At 42.0% G+C, this 21,210-nt stretch overlaps 1 protein-coding gene across 7 annotated transcripts in view; it reads right to left on the bottom strand.

The window, feature by feature from the left end:
• The window catches only part of EEPD1 (endonuclease/exonuclease/phosphatase family domain containing 1), a 104,868-nt gene extending 85,088 nt beyond the window's left edge, over positions 1-19,780 (bottom strand). For 5 of the 7 annotated variants that reach the window (XR_015049601.1, XM_085847495.1, XM_085847490.1 and 2 more), the window contains exon 1: positions 19,452-19,780. The gene's annotated coding sequence lies outside the window, so the exon portion shown is untranslated. Of the gene's footprint in view, positions 1-11,448; positions 11,790-18,876; positions 19,386-19,451 lie in introns of those variants that run through there. The other 2 variants (XM_085847491.1, XM_085847492.1) reach the window with 2 other exon arrangements.
• Positions 19,781-21,210: the final 1,430 nt, after the last annotated feature.

Raw genomic sequence — 21,210 nt, 5'->3', positions numbered from 1 at the left:
TTCCATCGTTCACAGCTGCAAACTCTGCGGATGCCTGTCAGATAACTTTACGTTTGAGTGGAGGCACGATAAGACTGCTCATCATTTACAATCGATACTTGAAGCAATCACAGGACGATACAAAATCATTACCAGCAGTAGCACAACTACAATCAACAAGATCTGACTTGATCCCAGGAACATCTTAATAACTTCAGCAATTGGAACAAATTGACCATCTTCTCTCCCCTTAAAAGTTTTTTTTTTTTTTAATATACCTTTAGGTATATTTCTAAGATTTGCAAATTACTTACGAGAGCCAATAAAATGAAATGAAGGCACATGTAGCAGAAGCCACAAAGAGTGTGCAGTGGATATAATCAATTTGACATGAGGGCACATTTGGCACTTAATGCACTGTTAAGATTCTTCTCAATGACGACTTTCCCAATTGTTATACCTAATAATCCTTTCAACAAACCAACCAAATCTATTCATTTTTGAACCTTGTTTCATTTTTTTGACGAGAAGGGCACTCGGAAGAGCGCATACCTCCGCCACATAATTCCTGATCCACGAGAACATATCGGGCCCAATACATTTTTGAAATATCATGCGATACAGTAGTATATCGTTTTTGGCCCTGTCGTCTCTCAATGGTGAAGAATCACTGTAAAAATTAAATAATTCTCGTATCCAGATCCGGATTCAAATCTCGACCAAAATTGAATCAATTCTTCCTTGTCACACACCCAACATGTCCACAAAGTTTCATCCGGATCCATCTGCAAGTTTTTGAGATATCTTGCACACAAACAAGCAAACGGACAGAGAGGGGTGAAAACATAACCTCCTTCACCTTCGGTAGCAGAGGTAAAAATACGAACACAAAACAAAATTTCAGCCAGGTACACCGGTCGCAAATGAAGTCCAAGTGAAACATCATATTACCCAACCCATCGTCATGTTTTCAAAAGAAATCGGCATGCATGCTTTCACATTCCATCGTGACATTGTTCCACAGGACACACAGTAACAGGTCAGTTTTATCATACGATTACAATTAAATGTACACATCCTGCAATACGGGAATTTCAAAATGATTAAGCACAATTGATATGTCCCTGAATGCAAATCAAACTCGTGAAAACATCGGAAATGCGAGAAATTTTCTTTTTGCTACAACCTTTAAAGTCTATTTCATTTCAATTGAATTATACACTTGAACACTGGAGAATGCAAATCACCTTCTTGCACTTCGCAGTAATTCGACAAAATATTACACACCATTTTAGGCCATCTCGACCAATCAAATTTTCCGCAAGCCGACCCCGACCAAGTACTTTTTCTCAAGACTGCACGGGGTAAGGTGTTCCATGAACTCTTACGTCCACCGTTCCAGTTACGTCCACCACCGAGGAATATCTCAAACCGAGGAATGACCGCCTATCCATGAGGAACACAAAGTTCCCCACCTATGATGTCAGAGGTCACATGGTTTAGAATCCATATTGGATTTACCCTAAAACCCATAAAAAAAATCTTCTCCAGTACAGCTGGACAGATCGAGGGGAAACTTCAGACAGTCCCCAAGCCTTAGGGATACCAGCGTGTTCATGAATAATTGATAGGTCACATGGTTTGGCAGCCATATTGGATTGAAGGAAAATATTTTTAAAATTCTCTTCAACTGCTGCATCAATGTGAATCTTCAAAATTATGATCTCGTAGTGATGTGGAATATATATATATATATATATATCTATATATATATATATATATATATATATATATGTTTTAAATTGAAAACTGACCTGAAACATGGTCTGGCAGCCAGAATTTTTCAATCTTTTGAATCGGCTTTTTTTTTGAATAAGGCTCACCTGGCTGTACCCGGATAGGTTTGAGGGTAGAGGAGAAGCAGTAGAAACCCAAGTCCTATCCAGGTTACTTCTGATGACTTCATCTTTACTTTTTGCTTTTTTGGGTTCTTTCTGAAGACAAAATGCAATGTTCCAATGCAATACCCATTTTATTTTGTGTTCATTTGATTTGAATTTTTTATTTATTTATTTAAATTACAAATTTGCTGCCAGAAGAATTGGCTCGCACCAAGTCTTTCTCAAGGCTATGGGGTACATATTCTGTGAATACCATAAAGTTATTTAATCAATTCTGTCAAATCCAATGTTCATGTGAATGTTCTCAGTCAGCTCAAATGGCTAAGGCACTAACAGGTTCAAGTCCAAACCCTGAAAGTAATGGCAAACCACCCAGTATCTTCCATTTCCCAAGAAGCTATTTTTCCAGAACTATCCTTCATTGCATGGACCTGTAGTTAGGCAGATGGCTCATGACAATGATGACTATGCCCATGTCATTAAAAAATAAAAATATTTTTGTAAAAACCCTTTGAAATATTGCAAGCGTTCATTACAAGGATGTTCCTTGCTTTCTTGCAGTTTGACAAAATGTATGTCAGAGCTTGTCATCATACAATATTGAATTGAAGCGAGTTTAACAAGGTGTCATCATAACACAGGTTCAAAGATGATATTTTAACTCTCCTGGTTTCTGGAAACGTGTGCGCACCGAGCAGAGAGATACTTCACAAGGTGCCACCACGACTTTGATGACCGAAGCTAGTTCGAGAGTTCAGCCTTGACATTTGCAAGATGACGTTTTCTACCTCAGGATGGACACACTTGTGTGAGCCTTACAGAATGACCTGAAGAAACCTTGTCAAGTTCGCCTTCTATTTTGAGAAAGCAGACAGTTTGACCACAACAGCCTCACCACAAGATGAATAGTGTACTATGCTGCAGACAGGATGAGATAATCTTGTGCGTGAGAGAAAATAGACTTTTGTGGAAATATTCCCAGGCCGAATCACCATCAAATGAAGATCAATATGAAAAAGGTGACCCATTCCTTTTGTGAGGGCAGAATGAAGACCCTGTAGTTGGCCTGTACGACTAGCAATTTCCTGAGTCTTCCTTACAATAGCCAGAGAGAGCGATAGGCTGTGACCAGAACATCGTCAGAGGAGGAACAGGAGAGGTTGGATGGAAAGTTAGTCATCACCATGTCCAGGAGGTGAGGACATACCAGTTGATTTGGATTGGAAAGTTCACACATTGTGTCAAACCCACAGATTCGCAGAAGCCCTTTGTTACAATGTCATATTGCTAGTTGTTGCAGACAGTCAGCTGGCATGGTGGCAGTTAAACTTGAACAGATGAGGAACAGAATTGGGATGGATGGTTAAGAGTTAAACCATATTTGAGGAAATAGGCATTCTTGCTGAAATAATCAAATTCAGATAACAAAACCACAAAAGACACATGACACAAGTTAATTGTTTTTTTTTTCTCCATTTCAGTCTTCACTTATAAAAATAAGAAATAATGTGCAAAAAAAAAAAAAAAAAAAAAAGATCAAGTGATAAAACTGGAATAGCATTCAGTGGAGCGCATACCTCTGCCAGGCTGAACAGTTTACGTTTTGTATCCCACTGATGGGCCAGATCTGGACCTTAGCTAAAATCTACTCGGCTTGTTACTGTCACCTAACCAACTCATCCACCAAGGTTTGTCATAATCCATCCACAAGTTTTTGAAATATCATGCTACGTATCATTTTTAGCCCCATCTCTCAAAAAAGGTGAAGAATCACTGTAAAAATTCCGGGTCTGGGTCTTTACCAGAATCAAATCAATTATTCATCCTCGTGACACACCCAAACTGTCCAACAATTATCACACCCCATCCATAACCTTTTAAGACCATGCCATATATAGGTTTTGGCCCCATCTCTCAATGGTTGTTGTCGTTGCTTCATATGCAGCCTGTGGCTGCTGGTTGCATCATTTCTGGAGCACGGTTGTGCCACTGATGCAGTGCCCCATTACTAGTAAGCAGGTACTCATTTTGCTGATCTCAGAAGGATAACAGGCCGAGTCAATCCACCTGGTGTTATTTCAATGGAACGACGGGCTCAAAATCAAGATCCTTGGATCTCAAGCCAGCCACCTTTAAAACTGTTCAGCCAACACCAGGCTTCTCTCAATGGTGAAGAACCAGTTTAATTTTTTTTTCTCGTATCTGGATCAGCACCAAAATCTAATCAATCAATCCTCGTCACATACCCAAGCAATCCACCAAGTTTCATCCAAATCTATCTATAATTTTTTAAGATCTCCTGCTCACAGACAGACAGACAGACAGACAGACAGACAGACAGACAGACGTGAAAACCTAACCTCCGTCCACCTTTAGTGGCAGAGGTAGGAAACACTTCAACTCAATTATTTCAGAGCTGATTAAACTTGCTGCTCAAACACAAAATAGCTAACTACCCTCATGAAGGGTGTGGCAATTAGTAAGGGCAGTTCCATTTGGCGACCACGTTAAAACCTTCTAGGTCCTAGGACAGACACGTTGCTGTGTTATTAGAGTTTGAGTTCAGGAAAAAAAAAATCTCAAACATTGACTGGAAGTTCTGAAACATTTTACAACTTGAGTAAAGGTATGATCGGATAAAGTATAAAATCTCTCGATGATATTGTTACGGTTCTCGGAACTGTATGCATACAAACATACAGTTGTCCCGAAGTTAGTATATGCGCAGATAGATCCCTCCCTTGTGTGTCGTGGGCAGCAAAAGGGGTGCGTTGCGATGTTTTTTTTTTAGTTAGATTAATAAATAATTTTCTCCCCTTATATTTTATTTCCCGTGTTGTTGGAGCCGCAGTACTTTCCTCTCGCTTGCAACTCTCATTTGGGCTGGACAAGCACTTCACCGCCGACTCACCTAACTGGAGACTCGTTTTTTAGAGGCAAAATCTTGCAGTAGTTCCTTCTTGGCAGGTCCAGACACACGTGAAGTGGGCGGGCTTGCAGGCCTGGCCGAAACCCTGCCCAGAAAGGGCGGACCCCATGAAGGCCCTGTCCCAATCGGGACGGACGATGACGTCAGCTTCGCCAAGCCCCTCCCGACCCAGGGGGATCTATAAAGTCCGAAACGATCCTCAGGGTGGTGTTGGGGAGTTGAGTGCTGCTTGGAGTCGTAGTTGGATTTGAGGGTTCGTTTTGTGGGGGTGGTCGAGTTGGTGGAAGGGTCTTGAGAAAGAAAGAAGGAAGGTCGTTGGTTCTTTGGTGGTCGGAGAGTTCGGTGGGTTCGTTGGCGTTGTTGCAAAGTGTCTACCCAAGTCTCGCCTCGGCGGCCCGCGCTCTCCACTCAAGCTTCTTCACGGACACGAACTCCACACGTACGGTTGTGGCTGACCAACTCAACCTTTATCAGGTGCCGCACCACGGAGCATCCCTTCCCCCGAGAACTGCAACCTCAGCTCCCTCCCTTCCTGGCTGCAAAAGGTCCCCTTTTCTTTTAATGGGGGTTTATTTTGTCTGAGTGTGTATCCGAGTGTGTGGCACCTGTCCTTTAAGTAAATTAAAAAATATTTTTGATTATTGTAATTGTTGCTTGTATTAATCTCAGGCAAGTCTGCACTGTCCGCTTTTATAAGTTGCTGTAAAAATTGTCGCACTACATCTCTCTCTTCTTTCCCCTGCATAACACACCAATAAACCTTGTTCCTGTGTCGCATGTTTTTCCTCGCCTCGTGTAAATAAATCATTGTACAAATGTTCCCAGTTCGTTTTCGTCTTTTCCTTCATTGGTCCAGCATGGTTCGGATCTGAGTTTAGCCGGGTCTTTATCCCCAATAATCTGTTCATTCCAGCCGGTATGTCCTTGGCAGTTCCGCTCGGCTGCATCCGATCTGGAGTTGGAAGTTGGTACTCTACCGTAGTTGGAAGAGTGATCCGGTTCAGGCAAGGCGTACCAAGGGCATGGTTCCCCGATCGTTGAAACCGCGTGGTTAATTAGGTAAACTGATTACACCTGGCAGGAAGACCCTTCGCTACGCGGTTGAGGTATTGGCGTCCACGGTCAGTTAAGCGACCCGCCGCGTCACGGAATTATCCATGAGCGACCGCCTACAATTCCGGGAGTCTGGGGGGAGACGACGTAACTTCCCCCACCTAGTGGTCGTTCTCGCCACCGGACTCCGGCCCGCAACAATATCTATAATAATAATAATAAATGTCAATGTGTCAGTCAGTCGGGTGTGTGGTGTGCATGTGTCTCCTCCATAACTCCAAAACCATGAAACCTAGCGGCCTGAAACTCCGCATGCTTACAAAGGGAACTCCAAGGGAGTGCATGAATGAAAACTGGGTATTTGAGTAAAATTAAACACCCCTTTTGAAGATAATTAATGGCTTACCTTCATGAAAGGCTTATCCTTGGTCAGCCCAATTTCACCTCTCAGGGGTCTCAGCTGCCATTTTGATTCGGCATTCCAGATACGCCTTGCCTTGAAACAAGTTGCAATGGTTACTGTAAGATCGAGCTTCATACATCGCTGATCTTCATACCTACGGATCACTGTATATATTGCTAATCGTTTGCCAAGCCATGGTGATACAGTACATACTTCAACCATTTTGATGGAGTGCTTGCTTGAGTGCTTAAGCTCTTTGGTGAGTGCTGTACAAGGTGCTCGGTTTGAACCATCTGTTTTGTAAAATCCCTCTACAAGACAGACCCAGATTGTCCATTTCAAAGTATTCCAGCGGTGGGGATTCCAAATCCAAATCCATCAGGACCATACACTGTGCGGAGCGTCGGTGCTGCCGAAGCACTCTCCTGGGCTATTGGGCACAATCTTGGACAGGTCGCCACTCCGACGCATAATACTGGAATGGCTCAATCATCCCAGCAAGCTGGTATCGATTTTGCCGACTTCGGAAGGATGACAGGCAGAGTCAACCCCACCTGGTATCAATTCAACGGCCGAGCGAGATTTGAACTCAGGATCCTCGGATCCCAAGCCCACGACCCTAACAATTATGCCAACACCAGGCATGACTATATTCTTGATATAAAAGAGGATATGGTTGGGAGAGGCCCGGTCGAACAACTCTTGAAAGCTCCTTGGGTGTCATGGTTGAGTCTTTGCTGTGAAATGCACTACCCACAATTCAACACAATCACAGAGGAAACCTACAGGAAAAGCTGATTTCATTCTGAAATAATCAGAATCACTACAATGTAACACGGGTGGAGGCCAATTAAACCTGATGTGTGATTTTGAAGGTGAATGGGTACACCTGAGCTCATTTACAATTGCTATAATAACGGGTCTGGACACTTATCCAACCAAGATATTCTAGTTTTGCATTTTTAATTAATTTTCCGAAATTTGTAGAATTTGTTTTTCACTTGGAAGTTGTGGGTTACAATGTGTGAATAAAGGTGGAAAAAGTTTGATTTAATGAAATTTAATTCCAGGCTGCAAGGTAACAAAAGGTGAAAATTTTGAAAGGGGGTGTAGACTTTCTATCGGCACTGTACATCGTTTACCAATGGCCATGCAATGATCTATATTCTATATAGTATATTGTTTACTGACAGTCATGAAATGATCTATATTGTACAGGGTTACTTATCAGACGTTGCAGCCCCTCCCTTCATGAATGTCAATGCAAACACAAAATGGAAGAAAGGGGGCGGTGAGAGCTTTTCATAGCACGAGTGTAGCAAAACTTCAGCTATTCATTTTATAGTTCATCAGAGCCTGTTCTAATCAGTCACCCAGTCAAACAAATATGTAGACAAAGACGATAAAAGTGGAGGTTTCCTTTTGCAAGATCAAAAACACATTTACCATCACTCACCATTTATTTACACAAGCCCGAGCAATGCACTGAACCTTCGCACGCTGAGACATGAGAGAATGGATGTTGGTGCATCAAAGCTTTGGACCAGTTAATCTTTTATGGGACCAGGAATTGGTAGAGTAATAGTTCGTGCGAACGCGGTGCTCGCGACTGGTTCAGCATACCTCACCGTTCAAGGGCCCACGTCACGATCCAAGACCGCCGCCTGTGGCAATTCTCACGGCCACAGTAGTCAACAATCAACCACCACACCCTATCATGACGCCAACAAGCTCACTACCTGACATCAAATATTTTGGGTGAAAACTAAAATGTTAGTACAAATAAAGATTCTATGGAATGAACACAGAGTACGATCCATGTGAATACAGGATAAGACTTGGAAGTAAGGATCAGAAAATGACGTCACACATTTGTGCAGCATACAAGCCAACTGTCAAATTGTTCAACTGCAATCAAGAAACATTTGAAACAATAATTCCACCATCCCCCTTTCCATGCCCAAACAAAGGAACAAATGGTCCTGTCCCAGTGCAACCCAGCACAGGTATTTGTCCTTTTCTATGTACCCTAACCATTAAGCAAACACCATGCCCGGTGCTGGCTTTGGATCCAAGGATCCTGAGTTCAAATCACCCTCAGCTGTAGAATTAATACGAGGTGGGGTTGACTGCCCGTCATCCTTCCGAGGTCTGCAAAATGAGTGCCAGCTTGCTGGTATCCTGTGTCGGAGTGGCGAACCGTCCAGAATTGTACCCACAAGCCGAAGACACTGCTTAAGCAGCACCAACTCTCTGCACAGAGTATGGTCCCAATGGATATGTACCCAACTGTTCAGCCTGGTTTATAAAATGGATAACGTTTCGGGTCTTCCAAGATCAGGGTGGCCATACAATACTTGTTGTTATAGTTGTTATTCATAAATGTATACAATCATCACAGCCCCTTTTTCTGGTATCCCACAGGATACGGTTTGTCTGACAACTATAATTGGTTTTATTGGTAGCTTTGTGAGAAAATATGGCTTGTAACGTTACATTACGCATACCAAATATATGCTGAAATGCATGTTATATGAGAGCAATATCAAAAATAGTTCATATTCCAGTGTATTTCTTTGTAAACTATTCCACATAAGGCCTTAGTTATTTTATAACTTCATTTACACAGTTCTTTAGCTAAAATGTAGGGTCGGTTGGCCGAAATATAAATATAAATATAATTTCAATTTTTAGAAATTATATATTTTTATGATTTGTTTTCAGATGTTCCATGGAAAAGACAAGGGTAGGTGGGGGGGGGGGGGAAATAAATATAAATCCCAGACCAGGAGGATCCAAGAAAACATTGAAGATGGAAGACCATTCAAATGCAGGATGCCCATGTTCACTATCATCTGATGTGAAAAACAATAAAGAAGGATTAAAACTTGTTTTTACAATATAGTCTGGCATGTTTTTCTTATGGAAACCTGTTGGATCATCAAACAAATGGAAACATTGCTGAGAAAATTACTGTCCAAGTCGTAGATGTGTGCATGCACACCAGTGCATCGTGCTGGATATGATTTTAAAAAGGTGTCTACCAAGAGTCAACACGCCCAAAACGGTCAATCAGTGCCATAACCAGCTCTTACTTTTCAGTGGGCATCTGATCGTACCATCTCCCCATCCCCATGAGCACATCAAAGGCTGATTATTTTATCAGCATCTCACAGGAAAACTTTGACGTACTTGGCAGCGAAATCTTTCAATACGAACAGCGGTGTCCAACTTTCGATGGAAACAAAATCGGCACGATCGAGAGTAGCCTGCGAATCATCCCTGCTGCTGCACTGAATTGATGCAATCGTTCGGCCAGAATATTCGTCGTCAAGATGTTGCGTGATTAAATCACCAATACAGTCACTCAAATTTATACCGCTGACATACTTCTTAACAATCACTTTCGCCCCAGAAACCACAGTCAATCTGAACCACGCTGACCACTGCTCAGACGCCATGTCCGAAGACTACTGAGCAGTTTGGTTAAAGGGGACTCGGCATTTTGGTGCGCGCACGAAATTATATTTTGAAAATAAATGCTGACGTTTACATTTCGGGTTTTGAAACTTTTGCACCTTCGGCAGAAAATGTATAAATATAAAAGGCTAAAAATATGTTTTATATTTATATTTAATTTTGGCAAATATACCGTCGGCGGATTCGTAAACAAAGTTATAAAATAACAAAGGCCTAACTTGAAACATATACAGTATCTCACAAAAATGTACATATTTTGTTGTAATGTACATATCTCACAAAAATGTACATATATGTTTGACCTAAGGCGCTAACCATGAAGGTCAAGGCCAATCGCCACCAAAAATTAATCAGCTGAGCGCCAGACCATGAACTATATTCCCATGAATTTGAAGACGATCCGATCAAAATTACTCAAAAAATAAGGGTTTCGTCGACTCCCCTGATTTGCGACAAAGTGACCTTGACCTTTGACCTTGACCTTCAAAATTTTATGTGCTGAAAGGGACCTCTATACGCCTCTGATATGTGAAGTTACAAAAATTTCCAATGATAACTGTGCTCTGCAGAATTTTTTTATACGTGATGACAGACAAACAAAAAAGAAAAAAAAAAAACATACAACCTGACTAACATATCTTGCAAAAACTTTGTTTTGGCAAGATAATAATTAAATTTGCATGTGATTTGTTCATGTTGTTTGTTGGTGTTAATGACTGTAGCGTCCGTATACCGATAAATTCGGATTTTAACAGGCACACTTTGGAACGCTGTAATTTTGGCATCCATTCCACCATTCCATTGGGACCATACTCTGTACAGAGCGTTGGTGCTGCCGAAGCAGTCTCCTTGGCTATTGGGCACAATCCTGGACAGGTCGCCACTCCGACGCAGGATACTTGAATGACTCGGTCATCCCAGCAAGCTGGTACTCATTCTGCCGACCTCGGAAGGATGGCAGGCTGAGTCAACCCCCTGGTGAATCAATTCAGCGGGCAACGAGGCTTGAACTCAGGACCCTCGGATCCCAAGCCACCACCCTAACCACCGAGCCAACACCAGGCTACAATTTTGGCATCAAGTATCCTTATCAAACATTTCAAAGAGTGCCATAAAGGAAATAATGTGTGTTGTTGATAAAAAGCAACAAACTCAACCATAACTCAAACTAATAATTGGACAAAATTTCACCGTCGATGCACACCCTGATCTTGGAAGACCCGTTTGGACTTCCTCTCATAGCTCATGTGGTAATGTACTTACCTTTGAGCAATCTTTTTGTCGACTGTCAGGAGATTAAATCCCATTAAAAATACATTCTGATGCACAAGGGTGTTAATTTTCCGCTTAAGTGTATTCCCCAGATGGTAAGCAGGTTACGACACCTTTAATTATTCAGACGCCACAACAACCAAAAATTAATAATCTCGAAGCACATTATTTATATTAAAAAAAAAAAAGGTAAACTTTTGGGTGAGAAGAATCAAATAGAATGTCAGTAAATAATTTGGGATAAGACGCTGTTCAATGTTTTCAATAAACAGACATCATGTTAATCTCAGACCGACGAAGTTATGCTTTAAAAGTTACAACAGACTAAATCAAGACGACGTCGATTGAAGTACATTTACAACTGTGAGAAGCAAAGTCGGAAAGATGATATTCCGGGCATTCATCCTTCACCGGAGCAGATCGACACAAACCTTCACAAGCAAGACCAGTCCTTCATTCCTCCATGCTTATCGTCAGCGGATAACACCATTCAGAATATGACACAGATAGGACGAGTCAAACGGCCTCTGCATTACACCGAAGCTTACTTGCATTTTAAACGACAATCCACAATGAACCACCAATAAGCAACCATTCGTTTCATTTTGCAATACTGATCTGACAAAACCATTGGTCAAGCAAGCACGTTGCACGTCATGTGAATCCCTGGACATGAACAGGATGACCCATTTCCCTTACCCAGGAAAACTAAACTGGTGATCAGCTCAATGGATGACTGCAAGATCACATGCTACAAAAGCTGACCATGTTGTGCGAAAACCACATCAGCCTCTCCCTTCCTCTTCTCCCTATGTGACAAGCCCGGGGTTACTTACGGTCAAAATTGTGCCCCTGGAGGTTCTCGAGCGCACAAAGCCTCGGTTTATTTTCCAGGCCTCAGACAGCTACGTTTCAGTCGTTTGCTCATCAACATGAAAGTCTCTAGCCTCTTGTATAGGTTCATTCACAACTGACAAATGAAGGTTTGTTTGTTATAACTGACTGGTATGAAGTATAATGTGGATATTAAAAACGTCTGATGCTTGAATGCAACAAAGTTAGTTTGATAGAGTTTGCAGTTTCATCAATCATGTGCATCGCGGATAGGAGTCTTTCTCAGAGAGGAGTGCCAAACACCAACCACATTGCTTTTAGCCATGGAATCTCTCAAATGGAAATGTCGAAAAACGAAAGGTTTTCTTTCCATTCTCGCAAAAGGAGAAGCTGCAGGGGGAATTGAATTCCCTCAAAACGTGCATCACACTTCTTGATGCAGTGCTCCACTTTTACCAACGGGTGATCGAACATTTCAGGAGTTCACGTTCGCGTGCAGCTCCCGAAACGTTTCGCAACGGCCGCCTCTCCAGCCACTCGTTTGGATATTGTTCTTTCTCAATCACACATTGCTGTAATTAAAAGCAAGAATGCACTATTTTTTTTTTAAGTTTATTTTGGCTGAAAAAAGCGTCGCACAACGATCATGCACAAAAAGCCAGCGTGACCTTCAGAAGGATTGACAATCTGGACACCAAGACGTGCATTAATCAATGGAAAACGATAGTGTGGGCGAGCCTCTGCCATCGCACATTTTACACTTCTGAACAGATGGAAAAAAACAAAACAAAAAAACATTTATACCTCTGTCTATTAAATCATTGCATATTTACATAACTCTGCCAAATGAATCTGAGTCGAGGAATGACATTTTAAATCACTGTTTAACAAAACTTAAAACAAACAAGATGACGTTTGAAAACATGCAAGTTCAAAGCAGTGTGACTATATCCACCATCCATCGGGACCATCCTCTGTGCAGAGTTTTGCTGCTCCCGAAGCAGTCTCCATGGCTATTGGGCACAATCCTGGACGGGTCACCACTCCGACACAGGATACCAGCAAGCTGGCACTCATTTTAACGACTTCGGAAGGATGACAGGCAGAGTCAGCCCCACCTGGTATTAATTCAACAGTCGAGTGGGATTTGAACTCAGGATCCTGGGATCCCAAGCCCACCACCCTAACCATTAAGCCAACACCAGGCATGACTATATTCTTGATATAAAAGAGGATATGGTAGGTGGATGCCCGGTGCAACGACTCAAGACTAATAGGATGTACAAGACACTTTAAAAAGCTGAAACACACAGCCGAAAATGTTTGATTCGCAGCATTTGGTCGAAATGAGGTGCAAAGATAAGAATATCACATGGACAAAGGTGTCCAAAATCAACTCGGACAGCCAGCAGACTAGTGATCTGATAGTCAAATAATAGAATTATATACAGTACACATACACGGTTTACCATCAGTCATGAAACGCCTCTATTATCATGACAATGTCTAGAAGATCCAATAGTAACGCAGATAAAACCAAAATAAACCTTCATTTAAAAAAAAAAAAAAACCCCAAAAAGTTATGCAGGTATAACTTACCTGATAAGAAAAGAAAACAAATAAACCCTTTTTAACAAGGAAAACAAGACCGCCCTGCAGAAGGTCGGGTGTCGAGCGATTCACCGACAACAACTCGAACAATCATGAGGACTGTTCCAAATTAATCAATCGCGTCGACGATCGATTACTTTTCATTTTCTACCGAGGAATCGATCAAAACTTTTTGTTTTTTTGGGGTGAATTTTGAACCAGGTTTCAAAAATATATATATACATATATATTGGCTTTGGGGGTTTGTTTACTCATCTGATAATGACTGTAGCTTGCATGACAATTTTAAGAATGTCAATCGTTTAGTACTGTCTCGAGCAATGACAGTCAACGCTGCCATGTGTTTTTTTTTTTTTTACAGCAAGGGCGTCGGATAACGATACATTTTAAAACTATAATGTCACTCGGTACAGCACGCACCTTCACAAGGGTAAACAGTTTACATTTTGTATCCCACAGATATGCCGGATCTGGATCCAGACGCGAACCGAAATCTAATCTGCTTGTTCTTGTCATGGAATCAACTCATCCACCAAGTTTTGTCATGACCCGTCCATAACGTTTTGAAATATACTTTCTATAATGGTGAGGAACCACTGAAAAACTTCTCGGACGCAGATCTTCACTGAAATTTCATCAATTCGTTATTGGCACACACACCCAACCTGTTCACAAACTTTCGTCCAATTTTTTTTTTTAACCAACATACCAAACCACAACTTTTTGAGATATCCTGCTCACAGACAAATAGACAAAGGAGAAAACATAACCTATGTCCACGTTCAGTGGTGGAGGAATTAATAATTAATTAATTTTAAAAAGAGTTCAATAAAAACAAGTGAAAAAATGGCCACCATAGTGGCCATATTGAACTTTGGACCAAGTCCAAAATCTAATGGCATGGTCCTTGGACCATACCTAATCCCCCCACCAAGTTTCGTTGAAATCCGTCGAGGAGTTTTTCCGTAATACTGTTCACAAACAAACAAACAGACGGGTGAAAACAGTAACTTCCGCCCATCTTCGATGGCGGAGGTCAACTACCCATATGCAGGGGGGGTGGAGGGGGGGAGAAGACGAGATCACTTCAATTCAAACGAAATCTATACTAATAAAAGGGTGTGAGTGTGTAGTGTGTAGTGTGTCCTCCATAACTCCAAAACCATGAAACATTGCGGCCTGAAACTTTGCATGCATACGAAGGGAACTCCAAGGAAGTAAATGAGTGAAAATTGTTTGGGTAAATTAAAATACCCCTTTTGAAGATAATCAACAGCCTTATTTAATATCCTTTACCAGGCACATCAGACACCTCACTCTTTGAGGACTGTAGGCATCTCCTGGGTACCCTCGTCGGGGTCTGAAGCCGCCATGTTTTTTAGCCTGCTCAACCACGCCTTAACGATTTCTTCATGATAACGCTTATTTTTTCCACTTTACTCACTCATGTTATCGAATGCCTGTTCATTGGAGCTACGAATCACTGTATAAATTGCATTTGTAAGTGCTATAGTTTTCAAATTAGGAGCTTGGAGAGATTTCATGCATTATATGATACATTTTCCATGATCTACTCTCACAGACCAATTAAAGTACATCATCGAAATATTATTTCAGTGTTGAGGATCAGATATTGTCCGGACTAAATAAGGCTTGAAATCTGGAGTGAAATCTGATAATTTAAAGAAATAATAACGAGTCTTATAACTAAGCTGATATACCTACGTACTTTAAGCAAGCAAGGCTATGTTCCCTCCATACACATACAATAAAATGTGAAATTTCCAAAGCATTAAACTCATCTTTTACTCTTGTTTGGAGAATTATATTGAATGAACAAAAAGGTTTAGTAACGTGCCAAAATTAACCAGCTTCATCGAGCAAAATGATTTAAAGCATTTACTGCTAGACCTTGCGCCCTGCAACCCAGAGGGACTGCCAAATCTGTCCATATTTTCAGAGGTTTAGTGAGGTACTCCGCAGGGAATCAAAACAAATCTGGTGAAAAACAGACGTTCTAAAATAAAGTTGTAACGTTTGCCCAAACCGCGAACGATGTACTACGTGATGCGTGCACAGATGAGTAGGCAACATGGCAGATTATCCGCAATGTTTATTTCACAGGCGATTATCCACAAAAGAGCTACAATTTAATATAGAACAATCCTGGTGACATCGCAAAGTTTAAAGTCTATATTTGAACGAATTCATTGTATTTCTTTAACTGCTGCATGCACGGTGAACACTGGCTTTAAAGTTCAAGGGATCCTATATGGAAAGCAGTGTGGTGGAAAAGAACTCAATTTCCACAAGTTGGATCAGCATATAAACGGAGAATCATTAATTTCGCATTTACGGAGGAAGAACATTGAATGATTCATTGAAACATTCGAATGAACTTCACTGAAACAAAAGCACGAAGCAATTCCTCTTGTACACAATTTGACATTCCAAAGAATGGGAGGGTGAGAAGCACAAAGCAAAAGAACTCAAAGCTGCAATAAGTGTCCACTTTGGGTGGGAGGGAGACAATGACACAATCATGGCAAAAGTTTGCAGTGTTATCAACCAGGTCACCCTGTTTCTATGCAGCGAGCAAAACCTTTTTCATGGCAAGATATTACTTTTATCAATATGTCGGTCAAAAGACTCTTGGGAAAAGGGAAACTTTACTGACAGGCAATTCAACTATAGTACAAAAACTAAATTTATGAAGTACTGTACCAGCAACAATTATAATTGAGAGTTAATAATTAACAATTATAATAAAAATCAGCCTGGCCAGCCTTTTCTTATCAACCATTTAACTGGAGTGCTTGCTTGAGTGCTCAAGCCACATGCAAAGTGCCCTATAGTTGATAGTGGAACCGCGCTACGTCATTCTTAGCGAATCGTTCTCACTGCGGACGCTTTTTTCAAGAATTTCACAAGACACCCAGACTTGGACAAAGAATTGCTGTTCCTCCATCATAGTTGAACGAAAATCCTAAAATCCCCAGCCAAGTATCATCCCATGTGAACTATTCCCACCTGGACTGGAGTACTGTAGTTTCAAAGAATCCACTACCTTTTTCTCAGGGAAACTAGGGATGGACACCAAATGCTGCATACAAGTAATGTGATCGACATCCCATTCAGAGCAGAAAAAAGTTGTTTTCCAAAAGCCAACAAACTTGGTTGGCCTGCTTGGAGTTCGGACATCTATCTCAATGTTCTCAAACCACAGCTTGACATCTCATAAGACTCCGTTGATTTTGTTCATCGTCATATGTTGTCCTTGCGAGTCACATTAAAATAAACTATTATTTTTGAACAATGAGTCAAGGCTCATGGAGGGGAAAAAAAAATCTTGTTCCTAAATCACATGAAAAAGATAAACAGCAAGTTAGATATCAAGTGTACTTTCACAATCAATTACAAGGACATCACAAGTAGTTGGACAAAACAGAAATCAACAGTACGTGAGATTCAAACCTGGTGTCCCAGCATCACAAAGCAAGGAATAATAAACAGAGCAACAACAATGTTTCGTGAACAACACTTCCAAAGTTCCAAGCTGTCCCGTCGTTGTTGAACATTTACCGTGTACAAACTCCTTCATGACAACCATACATCGCTGTGCGTACAAAGAAAGTACCGTCTAATCGAAAAAAAACAAAACTATGTGCGGTACAAAGCGCGCAGCTGCACATTCCAGATCATGCAAACCATTAACTTCAACAACGATCCCTTATTATGAAGTTCCACCGTTAACTCAAGGACAAGGAAATCCAACACGGGTGGAGGCCATTCAGCCCATCATGCCTGCGCGAACACCACACCAACACAAGATCATTTTAATTAACTAGTGCGTGGCCGAACGTGTAAAAAAAAAAAGGAAAAAAAAAAAAGAAGAATTGTGACGTCATAGCACCGTGTACACTATCATTGGTTTGGTAAATAAATGGCCATAACTTGCGAACCACTTGTCCGATTAATATCAAACATTGAAAAGGCACATACTCAGGTCCCCAGGAATATACCTGGCAGGTTTCAATGAGATCGGACCAGTGGTTGTCGAGAAACAGCAGTCGCAGACACACACACACACACACACACAAACACACACACACACACACACACACACACACACACACACACACACACACACACACACACACACACACACACACACACACATTGCTGGAATCTATCTATAACTAGTACGTGCCCGTAAAAAAATTTTTTTAAATTAATTAATCAATAAATATTCAAACCGCGAGCAACAAACAACCACACAGGCCATTTCTTCGCTCTCGAGTGCCCGAAACGTGCGTGGCCCGGAAGTTCGAATATTATTCACAATTTAGTTTTAATACCCAATTATTCAATTAGCGCCAACGTATTTTACCTTTTCGCAATGTCGTGGCAAGGAAAAACAAAAAGAGAAGAGAGAAAAAAAATTACTTCCTGGTTCGGAGCATACCAGCACAGACACACACAGATTGCTGGAATTATAGATAGATTCCAGCAATGTGTGTGCGTGTCTGTGACCGCCGTTTCTCGACAACCACTGGTCCGATCTAATTGAAACTTGCCAGGTATATTGCTGGGGCCCTGAGGATGTGTCTTTTCAAGGTTTGATATTAATCGGACAAGTACTTCCCAAGTTATGGCCATTTATTTACCAAACCAATGACAAGACACGTTGTTGCGTGGGCGTGGCCGATGGGGAAGGGAAGCTCAGCCGCGTTCCCCATTACGGGTTACAACGTGCGGACTTCCGGAGAGTGATGACTTCGTGTATTCTTATAATTTCTCGATTTCTTATGCGCATTTATAGATAAACGCAATGGCCCAAGTTATGATCGTTTTCATATTAGACGGTGCATAAATTTCGGTAACATCAGAGTGCTGGTATGCTCCGAACCAGGAAGTAATTTTTTTTTCTCTTCTCTTCTCTTTTTGTTTTTCCTTGCGAGGACATTGCGAAAAGGCAAAATACGTTGGCGCTAATTGAATAATTGGCCATTAAAACCTAAATTGCGAATCATCATAACTGTGATATGCGAACTTCCGCGCCACCCACCTATGGGCACGTGAGAGCGAAGAAACGGCCTGTGTGGTTGTTGCTCGCGGTTGGAATATTTATCAATTTTTTTTTACGGGCACGTACTAGTTATAGATAAATGAAAGAATTTTTTTTTGTAATTATTTCGAACTTTTTTTTTTCTTCCCCTCGGAGAGGAGGCACGGGCTTGGTTAAAAACCACACAAGACCCCCACCAACGATACTCCGTGCACAATCACCCATAAACACTGAAACGACCTAAAAGTCTCATCAACCCACACAAAATGGGATGACCCATAAAATATATATAATAATGCAGAAGTAAGTAACTCTTCACCTTTTCCTACATAATCCCTCCACCCACCTCATTCTCCTGTAAACAAGCAAAGAGCAGAGAAACGAGTCAAACGTGGAGCGAATCAGGCACAGCTGGATCAGCAGGAACACTGCCATTACAACCAGACTGTCAACAGCCATAAATAAATAAAATAAATAAAACAAATAAAACAAATAAAACAAAATAAAATAAATAAAACATAAAATAAACATAAAACAAAATAAATAGAATAAAACACAATAAAATAAATTAATAAAACATAAAATATAAAATAAAACAAAATAAATAAATAAATTGCATAATAACAACGAACTTCGCTCTCCAGCATGTGACGTCAGAGCAACGAAACAACACTCACACGCACATTTGATGCGCTAATGGGACGTTGCGATTTTCACATGACGTCATCACGTCACGTCACGTCACGTCACGTCATTATTGACGAAGAGCTCAAATGAACGCCAAATCGGGAACGTCAACCGACAATGATATTCCACAACGTCCTTCACTTAATAAGAACATAAATCAGATAAACTGTACATTCACAAACACAGCTGTTATTCGCAGAGGCAGAGCCGTTGTCGACCATTTATGGAGTTTACCTCACGGTTCACGACGGCGCGACGACCGTCACGCAAAGTTCCATGTGTTCACTTCATCCAAGGAAACGACGAGATTCCGTGAGCAGGGTTCACGTCCGCGACGAGATCCCGGCGACGTGAGCACAGCTGAAGGGGTACGAGACTCGAGAGCGCGAGAAATAAAGCAAACAAACCACTTCGGCATCGCCTCACGAAATGAGGATTTTAATGTTTGTTTGTTTTTTTTTGGAATGGGGGAGGGGAGTCGCTTTTTAATTCACAACAGAAATAACTACCGGCGGCAGAAAATAAAATACAAATACTTTCGCAATGCGAGGAGATAAAAGGCGCCGATGGATTTACCACCCGCTCGGCTCGCCCACTGTGGCTCCTCCTCCTCCACCTCCTCCTCCGTTGCTCTGATTGGCCACGAGAAGACTGCCGCATTGCGATTGGTCAAGCTCCAGTGCACAACAAACCGCTGATCAAGCCTGGCGTTAATGACGAGGATAAACGATGAAAGGATATCATCACCTTTAAAGTTTGAGAGTCTCCGCCAAGAATACATTTAAAGATGTCACAGTACTGGTGTTAAAAAAAAAACATCAGATTTTATCGCTCCACGTGGGATTGACCACTATGGGTGTGTGACCATTATGGGTGCGTGACCACTATGAGTACGTGACCACTATGGGTGCGTGACCATCTGAGTGTGTGACCACTATGGGTGTGTGACCATTATGGGTGCGTGACCACTATGAGTACGTGACCACCTGGGTGCCTGACCACTATGGGTGCGTGACCACTATGGGTGCGTGACCACTATGAGTGCGTGACCACTATGGGTGCGTGACCACTATGGGTGCGTGACCACTATGAGTGCGTGACAACTATGGGTGCGTGACCACTATGGGTGTGTGACAACTATGGGTGTGACCACTATAGGTGCGTGACCATCTGAGTGTGTGACCACTATGGGTGCGTGACCACTATGGGTGCATGACCACTATGGGTGTGTGACCACTATGGGTGCGTGACCACCTGGATGCATGACCACTATGGGTGTGTGACCATCTAGGTATGCAACCACTATGGGTGTGTGACCACTATGGGTGCGTGACCACCTGGGTGCATGACCACTCTGGGTATGCGACCACCTGGGTGCGTGACCACTATGGGTGTGTGACCATCTTGGTATGCGACCACGATGGGTGTGTGACCACTATGGGTGCATGACCACTATGGGTATGCGACCACCTGGGTGTGTGACCACTATGGGTTTGTCACCACTATGGGTGCGTGACCACTATGGGTGTGTGATCATCTAGGTGTGCGACCATCTGGGTGTGTGACCATCTTGGTATGCGACCACGATGGGTGTGTGACCACTATGGGTGCGCGACCACCTGGGTGCGTGACCACTATGGGTGTGTGATCATCTAAGTGTGCGACCATCTGGGTGTGCGACCATCTGGGTGTGTGACCACTATGGGTGTGTGACCATTATGCGTGCATGGCCATCTGAGTATGCGATCATCTGAATGTGTGATCACCTGGGTGCATGACCATCTTGGTATGCGACCACCTGAGTGCGACTGTCTCGCACGATCTTCGATGGAACAAGCACTGCTGGAAGACGACACGTACAAACATGGATTTGAAGGCAAGCCGCACTCTTGGACGACTGCGTATAACTTTTTCTTGTTCTCATCGGAAGTTAAAATAACCTCCCAGGCCCTGGTACCTGGACTTGTCCGGGCGGTGTTTACCTCCCTCAGTT

The sequence above is a fragment of the Eptatretus burgeri genome, chromosome 11 (assembly GCF_056783735.1).
Source record: "Eptatretus burgeri isolate ZD-2024b chromosome 11, Ebu_testis_v1, whole genome shotgun sequence".
Taxonomy (NCBI): Eukaryota; Metazoa; Chordata; class Myxini; order Myxiniformes; family Myxinidae; genus Eptatretus; species Eptatretus burgeri.
Note: the sequence above shows the minus strand (reverse complement) of the source record. Positions and strands in the feature narration are given on the sequence as shown.